This window comes from Vipera ursinii, assembly GCF_947247035.1.
Source record: "Vipera ursinii genome assembly, chromosome: 3".
Lineage (NCBI taxonomy): Eukaryota > Metazoa > Chordata > Lepidosauria > Squamata > Viperidae > Vipera > Vipera ursinii.
Window position 1 is genome coordinate 196,968,171 of NC_139516.1, and position 12,495 is coordinate 196,980,665.

Below are 12,495 nucleotides of genomic sequence, written 5' to 3' on the forward strand. Positions count from 1 at the left end.
CGTGATCACCTTTTTCAACCTTCTGATAAGTAAAATCAATAGGGAAGCTACATTCACTTAACAACCAGTGATTCGTTTAACAACTATGGCAAGAAAGGTCGCAAAATCAGGCAAAACTCACTTAACAACTGTTTCACTTAGCAACAGAAATTTTAGGCTCAGTGTTGGTCATAGGTTGAGGACTACCTTTATTGGGGATCAGTTCTCATTTTCCTAAACCTTCCCCCCTTCTCCATTCTCTTAAGTGTATTTATTTTATTTATTAATTAATCAATTTTACACAGCTGTCTGTCAGATGCAAGTAACCAGATCCACTTGTGAAAGGCCCAAGACAACTATTTTAATGTCTTTTACCTATATTGCAAGAAGATCCCCAAATACCTGCTTTTCTTGGGAAGGTTTCATGGAATTTAGAATGGTGGCAGTCAAGTTTATGCCTCTTGTAGCTGCACAAGGACTCAAGACTAGTTCCCCACTTGACCCCTCCTCCCCACCGTGCTCACTGAAAGTAACTCTGGTGGCACACAACAATCACATAAAAACAACAAATAAAAATAAATTTATATTAAAAAAAAATCCATTTTAATAAATTCTGTAAAGCTGAAAGATATAAAGCCTAGGAGAAGGAGAATAAAAATGGCTACTTCAAGAATGGATCGATTACCAGAGAAGTCAACTAAAAGGACAAATCCGATTTTATTAAATTGACACCATTCTTTGTACATATGTTATGACTTTGCAACCTTGTAGGAAATGGAGCAATCTTGTAGCAAAATGATGCAATGCCACTTTTGTCCTTTTGACAAAATGCATAGGAACCTGTGGCTGCTTCTGGTTACCGATCACAAGGAGCCACTCAGGCACTAATAATGGAGGAAGAGTGATAACATCTGCATGATGATGTTATTACACAAATGCTGCATCCAGTGTCAGGATATAAGGAAGCTTGATTAAGGATGTAATCTAGTGTCATGCTTTGTGCAGGTGTTGCTGACATGGAACTAGAAGGAACAGAATAACAGAGTTGGAAGGGATCTTCAAGATCTTCTAGTCCAACCCCCTGCTCAAGCAGGAGAACCTACAGGCCTACACCATTCCAGACAAGTGGCTTCCACTCTCATCTTAAAAGCCTCCAGTGATGGAGCACCCACAACTTCTGAAGGCAAGCCTTTCCACTGGTTAATTGTTCTCATTGTTAGGAAAATTTTCCTTAGTTCTGCGTTGCTTCTCTCCTTGATTAGTTTCCATTCATTGTTTCTTATCTTGCTTTCTGGTGCTTTGGAAAATACTGTAGGTTGACCTTCTCTTCTTTGCAACAGCCCCTCAAAATTGAAATAGTGCTATCACTAATTCTTCTTTTCACTAGACTAGACCTACCCAATTCCTGCAACTGTTCTTCGTATGTTTTAGCTTCCAGGCCCCTAATCATCTTTGTGGCTCTTTTCTGTACTTTTTCCAGAGTTTCAGCATCTTTTTTTATAATATGGTGACCAAAACTGAATACAATATTCTAAATGTGGTCATATTTACCACACTTACTTACCGAAGTGTGTTGCATTCCAGCAATTTCTTTGGGAAGATCAGTAAACCAAGATGCTTATTATCCAGTGACATAAAACATTCAAGCAAGAATCTGCTTTCTTTCATATGACAGATTTGTCACAAAGCAAATATGTGTGTACATAATGCCCAGAGGGAATTGGATGCCTGCCAAATGTATAAATCACTTTAAAGCTGATTTTTCCAACTTAGGATCCCCAAATATTTGCCCATCCTCCCCACCTGGGACCAACTCTGTTACTCGGTAAAGCTCTTTACATGGGGCTGCCCCTGAAGAGCACCCCGGAGGTTTCAACTGGTGCAAAATGCGGCCGCGCAGGTGCTTATGGGAGTATCTCAGTACTCCCATGTTACACCACTCCTGTGCGAGCTGCGTTGGCTTCCGGTTACCCTCCGAGTGCGATTCAAGGTGCTGGTAATAACCTTTAAAGCCCTGCATGGCTTAGGCCCGGGGTATTTGTGAGACCACCTGCTGCCATTGTCAACCTCCCATCACCTGGTTCGCTCCCACAGAGTTGGCCTCCTCAGGGTTCCGTCGGCCAGGCAATGCCGGCTGGTGACCCCCAGGGGGAGAGCCTTCTCTGTGGGCACGCCGACCCTCTGGAACGAATTACCCCCAAAGCTGCGGATGACCCCTGACCTTCAGTCCTTCCGCCGTGACCTGAAGACTTGGCTGTTCCAACAAGTGGGTCTGGACTGACTACGGTTTTTAAATTAGGTTTTTACTGGGTTTTTTAAATTGTCACGTAATTATTGTATTTATTGTTTAATTCTTTTAAAAAACTTTTCATCCTATGTTTTTTAATTTTTATTGTTGTGAGCCGCCCTGAGTCCTCAGGGAGAAGGGCGGCATATAAATTTAAATAAATAAATAAATAAATTGACCATATAGTTTGTGGACAGAAAAAGACAAAGAGGTGTGGTCACATCTTCTTCTACTTCGCTTTTCTGTCTTCTGTCTGAGCCATTCCTGCCAGTTTGCAATCTAGAACGCAGGGTAGACAATCTCTAAATAAATATTTGTATTGATGGTTTTGTTAGAGAGATTATGCTGTCCAGGCACATGGGAATTCCTTTTTTTTTTGATGCATATTCTTTTGTTGCTTTCTGTAGAAGTAAGTCAACCAGAATCATTTTGGAGTTAGGCAATCTCTAGATCTAAAACACATTTTTTTTCTGGAGTGGGAGGGTTGGGCTTGCAATTATGCAATTAGTAAAGGGCAGGGATGTCTGCATGGAATTGTTGAAAATGTTAAGATGGTAGCCAAGATGGACCAATCAGGCTGTTTTTAATGTGTGTTCTGTGTGCCTCCATCTTGGCTCCTGTTAGGGCAGTGATGGCGACCTTTCTAGGTTCAGCATGTCAAAATTCAGAAAATGTCTAACTTGATTCTGCTGGTAAGTAATAAATAAATAAACACTTACATAATTGCTAATATTTTGCTATTTGTCCTTATCTCAAAAAGAAAATGTCTATTCAAGGCAGCTCCAAGTCATGTGAGGCCTAAAAACATATATGTTTTAGCCCCCAGTCCCCTAATCATCTTTGTTGCTCTTCTCTGTACTCTTTCTAGAGTCTCAACATCTTTTTTACATCATGGTGACCAAAACTGGATGCAGTATTCCAAGCATGGCCTTACCAAGGCATCGTAAAGTGGTATTAATACTTCACGTGATCTTGATTCTATCCCTCTGTTAATGCAGCCTAGCACTGTGTTGGCTTTTTTGGCAGCTGCAGCAGAACCTTTTTCTCACCTGCTTTTTGGAGGCTCTAGAAGCCCTTTTGCATGACTTCCAGAGGATCCAGAGGCCACGTGAGAGCAGACCATACTCTTATGCTGCCTCTGGAGCTTCCAAAAATTGTATAAGAATATTCTTGTGTGGTTTTAGGAGGTTTTAGAGGCCACCCAAGAGCAGGGCCCTCTTGCATGACTTCCAGATGTTCCAAAGGCCATGTGGGAGCACGCCACATTCTTATGTGGCCTTGGCAGCCTCCAAAAATTGTGTAAAAACATTCTCATGAGATTTTTCAAGGGTTCCAGAGGCTGTGTGAGATCAGGAGTGCTTGCATGACTTCCGAAGAGTCCAGAACCACATGAAAATATACTAACTTCTTATGCAGCTTCTAGGAAAGACATCTAAAATGACATGTTGTGTCACATGTGACATGCCTCTCATAGATTCACCATCACTATGTAGGTGGGCTGAGAGTTACAGAGGAAAGGTTGATGATTTGAAAGGATTTAAAGTATCTCTCAACTAGGGGTGTCACCATTTTTCCATTTGGGGAAGGAGCTGTGTATGTCGGAAACTTCATACCTAACTTTTGTTGATCGGAAGGCTGAGTTTTGGCATTTCCCTTGAGAAAAAACTCTGAAAGAGGAAACCTGACCTACACACTACCCTGGAACACAGCCTTCTGTTGAAGTTTCTCAGTAACACCCAAGACTGGAAATTAATTCACACCTTGAAACATTTTATTCGGCAGTCAATGTTCATGTCAGATTTTGACTAAGCCTCTTTTTAAATAATAAATACAACTCAGCTGTGACAGCACCTAAATTCCAATTCAGAGAGTTACATAGGAAGAAAAAAGATTTAGAAACAAATAACTAGAATTTTACTGCTTTGTTTTTAATAGTTGCCATATTTACAATCCTTCATAAGCCTTACAGCAATAACCTAGTAAATATATTCCAGCTGTCACATATATAATCACATTCGCTGCACAGATGAAGCACTATATTTCTGAAATAATGAACCTGCTTATTTTAAAAATTAATAGCCTCAGGATCATTTAGCTTTGACATTCCCAATAATGAAATCGTCACAAGGAATCCTTTTGCTTATATCACTTTTCCCCAACTGTAGGCATTCAAATCTATTGGTTTATTGTTCTCAGAATTAGCTAGGAACTCTGAAAGTTATATGGCACTACCACAGAAAATTTTGGCATGGCTCCAGTATGAGCAGAACACTCTATGATCCTACAATTTCAGCTCTGTTCACTAGCTAAGCCAATTTATTTATAGCTTAGCTATCATGCAACACACATTTTGCAAATCTAGTTTTCCTCTGAAAAGCTAGAAGTCTACAGAATTTGGGGAGCTAACCTCTTACAGGCAACTTCTTCCCTTTTCAGTTGAGATCCTTAGATAGATCACAGATAAAAGGGAAATTCTGCATGACTCTTTAAGTCAATTCTCTCCCAAATGTAGGGATGGCTTTAAAAATTCCAGGTTGCAATGGCTTGGCAAGACAGTCAGGATGGATGTCAATCTAGACCAATGTTTCTCAACTTTGGGAACTTTACGATGGGTGGACTTCAACTCCCAAAATTCCCCAGCCAACATGCACTACACTGGTCTAGATGAGGGATCTCCAAACCCGTCAAATTTAATACTTGTGGACTTCAATTCTCAGAATTCCTCAGCCAAGAATTCTGGGAGTTGGAAGTCCACAAGTCTTAAAGTTGCCAAATTTGGAGACCCCTGGTCTCGAGTATGGCCATCAAAGGTCCTTATTGTAGATTCTCCTGCTTCTTTTCATTTCCATTCATGCAGAGAAGGTAAGCTTGTCTGGTTAGTCTTTGTGGGCAGGTTTCCTGGTGCCTGCTTTTCCTATTTATTTATTTATATCCCCCCCTTTATTATTTTTATAATAAGAATAACACAAGGCAAGGAGTATACATATTATTCCTTCCTCTTCTTCTTGTCCCCACAACAACAACAAACCTGTGAGGAGAGTTGGGCTGAGAGAGAGAGAGTGACTGGCCTAAAGTCACTGAGCTGGCTTTCATGCCTAAGGCATCGCTAGAACTCACAGTCTCCTGGTGAATGGCACAAGGTCCCCCAGCCTTCTTTCATGCCAAAGGTGGGACTAGAATTCACAGTCTCCTGATTTCTACCCGGGTGCCTTAACCATTAGATCATTTTCCTTTTAGAGAATGTTCTGCTCCTGAGGATTTACTATTTTTCTGGCGTATAAGGCGACTGGGCGTATAAGACGACCCCCGACTTTTGAGAAGATTTTCATGCTTTAAAAAGTCGTCTTATACGCCGGAAAATACGGTACATGTATTTTTTACAGCATCAGAAAGACTGATTTTTCACTTGTAATATTTTTCCAACACCTATTTATTTTAAGAGCATAATGTTAGCCATGGCATATAGAATCGTCGGTGATGTGCTTTTCAAATTCCACCATAGAAACATATGACAAGTCATGCGACCGCAAGAACACAGTGATCATGGATTTGAAGAGGTTGAAATAAAGCCAATTGCGGGAATCAGGAAATAAATTGGGTAACATAAATCTAGGCTGTTTATATGATGATGGACAAGGGAAAGAAAGAAGCAGAACATGTAGAAGATTACTGTCAGGCAGGAAAGATCAGGTCCACACTGAAGGTCCAATTAAACTGACTTATTGCTTACAAGCTTATGGACTTGAATCTTCTCAACCAGCAGTTAGTACCTGCTTGGAACTAACAGTACCAACTAAGAGTCAACAGAATTCAAGGGAGGTTGGATTTTGTGGCGAGGGATTCTAAGCTGATATCTCTTTTAACTCTGCCCCCATATTCTGCCATTCCTTCTCCTTCTCCTACACCTACAAGACACAGACTGAATGTCTTCTATTATGAAAGCAGCCCATTAAAAAAAGACATTCAAAAAGTCAGACAATATTCAGTTTTAAGGTTATGCCTGCCAGAGGACATAAGGACAAAAGGGAGACATGTCCTCCTTCTGCTGGACATCTGGTAATCCTAAAGGGGTCCCTTCTAGGTTCATGATTCTGTGATGGAGTCAGAAACCCCAAGGCAAGCGTATGATTTTCACAATGTCTTAGAGACTCCATAAACTTTATTTTGGTCTATTTACAGGCTTGGTATACTAAGGACCACCACCATCCTTTACAACACGAAGTTACAAATGTTATGTTGCACAAAGTCCTTTATCTGCTATCCATGAAGACCTGGGGAAAAGCCTTATTGAATATATTTTTTTTATCCCATTTATATCCCATCCTTCTCCGAAGACTCAGGGCGGCTTACAATCTAAGAAGCACAAATCAATGTGCTTTAGCAATAGCCTTCATTCTATGTATATGCCTGCTTATTAGGGCTTTCGCCTCCCCGCCCAAGCGGCATTATTACAAAGTCAGCTTAATTGCCCCCAACAATCTGGGTCCTCATTTTACCTACCTCGGAAGGACGGAAGGCTGAGTCAACCTTGAGCCTGGTGGGACTCGAACCTTCACTAATTGCAGGCAGCTGGTGTTACTTAAGGAGGTGTTAGCCCACTGCTCCACCAAGGCTCTTTTTCTGTATGGCATACTTTCTGTATGCCATGCTGGTTGTGGCTGATAGGAGTTTGAATCAAAAAAATGTTCCCTACTCCCCAGTGGATTGCTTCTGTTCACTCTGGGAGCTATGTAGCTTAGAGAACTACATCTTTTTCAAGAATGAGCCCTATGGCTCTTTAAAAGTCTCTGTAGTTGGAAACAAATTTTTAGAAATGTTGTGCTTTCTGACTTTTGCTGGATTGCATCTTTGGGAAGATACAATATATATTTTATTTAGTACCTTCATTGTCCTTTTATTGCTTACATTCTGAGTGTAGATACTTGGAACATCGCCAGTATAGAGGGATCACATTTCAGGATGAATAATCCCTATGACATGAGAAATGAGATCAGAAGGCTACCTAAACTAATTAGAGGTTATTACAGTCTTCATTGCCAACTAATTCTCAGTTGCTTTGCTGCAGCTTTGTAGGCAGAAATTTAAAGCCCTTGCTTTATATCATCTGTATCAGTCATCCTTCTTGTCCCTTCCTTTTTAAAGGGGGTTTCACAACATTCTCCTTAATTTCCAGGAGAATGAATTCTGCCATTTATAACACTCAAAGATAATTATGCTGTCTTCATGATGAATGATATCATCCTGGACCTGGCAGTAAAAGTGAATGTACTAATGCCAATAAATGTTTGAACTGTATTTTTCATTCAGCCTTCCATTTCTTTTAAAGATTGTCATTCTGTACAGGCAACAAGGAGCTGCTATTCATTAGCTCTGGTGGTGCAGTGGTTAGAATGGAGCAGTGCAGGCAAACTCTGCCCACAGCATGGAGTTCAACCCTGACAGGGCTCAAGGTTGACCATCCTTCTGAGGTCAGTAAAATGAGGACCCAGGCTGTTGGGGGCAAAATGCTGACATTGTAATCGACTCAGAGAGTGCTGTAAAGCACAATCGGGTGGTATAATAATTTTAAGTGCTATTGCTATTCCTGTAGTATTTTTTTGCTTTTCTGTTCTGCTTTTGAGGGGGTTGGGGGTGTTCAGGACATGACATTACCTAGACATATGCCCGCATCTTTCTTGACAAAATTTCAGAGGTGGTTTGCCTTTGCAGGCTTCCTTGGGCTGAGAGAGAATGACTGGCCCAAAGTAACTGGCTTTGGGCCAAAGGTGGGACTAGAACTCAAGGTCTCCAAGTTTCTAGCTTGGTGCCTTAACCACTACACTAAACCAGGGCTTTTCAACCAGTGGTATGGGTACCACCTGTGGTACATTGGCACCTGGTAGGTGGTACGCGACCATCCTAGAAAAGTGGTAGCGGGGGAGGGGAATGAGCTGAACCGGTGGCAGCACCGCACAAGCCTGAGCGAAAGATGGCTGGAGCTGCCGGGCTGTCAGGGCTCAGCGGAAGCGCCAGGATCAGCACCAGGCTCCATCTGGAGCTCAGCGCTGATCCTGGTGCTTCTGATCCCAGAAGAAGCGCCGATCAGCTGGAATGTTGCAGCATCTCCAAGGTCTTGTGATTTACATTCAGACACTTGGCAACTGATTCATATTTATGATGGTCACAGTGTCCCAGGGTCATGTGAAGTGACCAAAACCTGCTGCAACCACTCAGCAGATGGGGAGGGGGGAGAGAGATAAAAACCAAACACCCCCCACCCCACCCCCGCTGCCAATCCTCAACAGAAATGCTCACAACAAAGAAAACCTCAGACAGGAGGAAGAGGGCCGCCGGGCAGGCAGGTGTCTTGCTCGGCTGTGGCTTGGGGGGCACTTTTTTCAGTGCCATTGTAACTTCGAACAGTCACTAAGCGAACTGTTGTAAGTCGAGGACTACCTGTACTTCATCACTTTTTCCCTTTCTTTTTGGTCATCAAGTTTTTGACACTTTGCTAGGCAACTGGTGGTACTCGGATGTTGCCATATCCTAAAAGTGGTACATTGGGTGAAAAGGTTGAAAAGCCCTGCACTAAACTTCTTAGAGGAAGGCTAAAAATGAGTACATGCCATGATACAGTATAAGATGATGCCAGTATTAGATTCTGAGTCCTTTCTGTGTCCATTGTATAGTGATGCACTTAGACAGAACGTTAAGGAGAAGCCTGGATTCCCATCCTGAAAAATTATCATATCCATGACTGCTTCCCATTTGAAATAAGTGAAGGAATGCCTCCCGCCTTCCATATGGAATTACTCCTCTAAGGTCATTGCAAAATCTAATACACTGCTACTGTGCTGCTACTTTGTTCTTCAGAAATCTGGAATGTCCTGTAATTTCCTGCACATTTGCCTAGATTAGAACAAGGGTAAGCAACCTTGGCTCTTTTATGATTTGCGGACTTCAACTCCCAGAATTCCTGAGCCAGCATGGCTCAGCTTGGAAACCTCTCCCTTTCCCCTTAGCATGGCTGGCTCAGGAATTCTGGGAGTTGAAGTCCACGAGTCATAAAAGAGCCAAGGTTGCCTACCCTGGCCTAGGCCGCTTTATGACTCACGGACTTCAACTCCCAGAATTCCTGAGCCAGCATGGCTCAGCTTGGAAACCTCTCCCTTTCCCCTCAGCATGGGTGGCTTAGGAATTCTGGGAGTTGAACTCCACGAGTCATAAAAGAGCCAAGGTTGCCTACCCCTGGCCTAGAAGAAGGTATTGCGTTAAGCAAGAAAAGATTGGACAACCATTTGTCCGGAATGTATAAGGTCTCCTGCTTTGGGTAGGGAGTTGGACTCCCTTCTGGACCTATGATTCTATATGGACATTACATTTGAATAAATTATATTTGGAAGGACTTTCTCGGAAATAGGGTGAGATGGAGTCAACAGCCAAAATGGTGTGGTATTGAACTCGAAAAACCAGGTACAAATCCACCATCAGCTTTAGAAGATCCTCGAAAGAAGTTAGGTTAATCATTATCCATCAGTCCAACTTAACAAATGGGTTGTTCTTGTGGGGAAAATGTGGAAGAGCAAACCTTGTGTATATAATTCTGAACTTCTGGTTTGTGGTGAAAATGAAGTGCATATATTGTTGTGATTGTTATTGTTGCTATGATGTGATCACTAGGCGGAACAAAAAGGGAGAAGAAAACTTTGTGAATATATTTTGGTGTTTTTTAAAAAAAAATCCCCCATTTTTTCCAAAGTCAACTGCAAAAGAGTTCAGTGCCAGTATTCCATTTTTATTTAATAAACACAAAGAGAAAAAGATACAGAGAAGCAAGCAGAAATCAAAACAATGGCAAGTATAATACACATCAAATACAGCTTAGTTTTTAAATGCTGCCTTAAACCTGAACTATGTGGAATAGCATTGAACAGTCTCTTCACAATAAAGAGGCAGAAAAGAAAGCAAATATATCAGCAATCTGTCATTGTAAATCTGAAGCAATCTTTTTTGCTGTACCGTGCGCTCAATAAATCCATAGTTCCTCATATAGGGATAAATTCCTGATTTGTCATATATAATTCAACTGCATTCCTGTCTGGAAACCAAAACCATGTTCCGAAACCATGTTCCACTCACAATAGAATTTGAGCTGCAGCTGACTTGTTCCCAGTGTGAAGTCTCAACTTTAGCACTGATGAAATAAATATAAAGATCTTAATTGCAAGCTGTCCATAGGTTATCACAGCAACTGGGATCAGGTACATGGTCACCCAGTGACATAGTTGTACAACGTAACTGTGTCCCTTAGTAATAGTAATTTGGCAGTCCCAGTTGCTGTTGATAAACAAGGACTGCCTCAGTTGTTAAGTGAGGACCTCACATGACCATGATTTATTCATTTGTTTATTAAATTTGTTTGCTACGGATCTTGCTGCAAGACAATTCTTCCAACTTTCTGCCAGCTTTTCCATAGACTTTGTGGGAAGCCTACAAGGAATGTTGAAACATTGTCTTCACATGACTAAAGGGATACTGCAATGGCCAGAACTCTGAGGACCCAGTATAAATCTCCCTTATTCAATGCTGTCATAACATTGAACAGTCCCTGAACCAATGGTCATAATATGAGGACTATCTGTGTGACCAAGTATAGGTAGTCGTCAACATACAACCACAAGTGAGCCAAAATTTCAGTTGCTAAGCAAGACAGTTGTTGAGTGAACTTTGCCCCATTTTCCAACCTTTTTTGCCACAGCTGTTAAGAGAATCCCTGCAGTTGTTAATTAGTAACTCGGTCGTTAAGTGAATCCAGCTTCCCCATTGACTTGCTTGTCAGAAGTTCACAAAGGTGATTACCAGAGCCCAAGACACTGTAACCGTCATAAATACATGCCAGTTAACCAAGCATCCAAATTTTGATCATGTGACCATGGGGATGCTGCAACGGTCGTAAGTGTGAAAAATGGCCATAAGTCACGTTTTTCAGTGCCACTGTAACTTCAAATGGTCACTAAATGAATGGTTTTAAGTCAAGGACTACCTGTATATCTTCCTATCCAGTAAACTCAAGCTCCCCTTCCATGGAATAGCCTATCCTATTCAGATGTATCCAATTTTGGACATTATTCATTCCCAGCAAATCATAAATATTAGGGGAGAAGGAAAAGGACTTCCGTATTTTGTTTCTGTCTATTAACACAATCAAATCCCTTGAAAGGCATACAGTATTGCCACTAACTTGTTTCTGCTATGGTCCTTTTTGTGAGCAAGTGCTGCCATCTTCTGTTGAAATGAAAAGAGATCACTGCATCCTATCCTTACAGCTTGGGCCAAAAAAGGCAGTCAGAAAAACCAACACTCAAATATCTTTGTTCGTTTGAGCATTTGGAACTTTGGACCAGTTTTTTTGTCTTTCTTTTTGCTTGCTTTCCAATTCATTACATTCAGGTGAGACCAGACACCAGTTTCACTTAGTTTGCAACTACACGTATGTTGCATGCTCACATTTTTTAAAATAGACACCCCTAGCTCTCCTGTGCATTGTTTTGTATTAGAGATTTTTTTATATTGCTCACAAAACTCAGAGTAGTTTACATATATTTTTTTCTGTGACTTTCCCAAGGTCCCCAGCATTTGAAGAAATGGGAAAATAATATAACCTGTAATTGTAGAGATAGACTGTTTTAATATCACATTTTTTCCCCCAAGGAAGATAATTTTGTAGTATGCGGTAGGGACATCTCTTGCTGAACTACAAGTCCCAGCTAAATGTCTTCAAAGAAAGATAAGAAAGTCAGTTGCCTCCTGAAAAAAAGCACTTTTGGTACAAGTCCCAGCACCCGTCATTTTGGCCATGAGCTCGCTTGGACATGTTATTCTGCAACATGGAGGATTTCAGATTACCTAGCTCTGCCTATTAGCTCAAGCTAGGTAATTCAGTTCCATTTTGCCATTGTTTCCACCAAATAATTTTCTTTAAAAATGTGCTAAAAACATTTTCCTGAATTAACATTTCAATTAAAATCATCATGCAGTCATGTTTCAACTGCAGGGTGCATTGAGGTACCTACCCATGGTTATTTGTTAAAACCAATAAACATGATATTGAAATACTGTGTTCCTGACTATCTTAAATCTCCATTGTCCAGCAAAGGCCATTTGTGGGCAGAGAAAATGAGCTGTTTTAAAAAGGAAAAGTTTTCTAACCATGTCTTCAGGGTAAGATTTCCTTTCACAGTAACAATAAC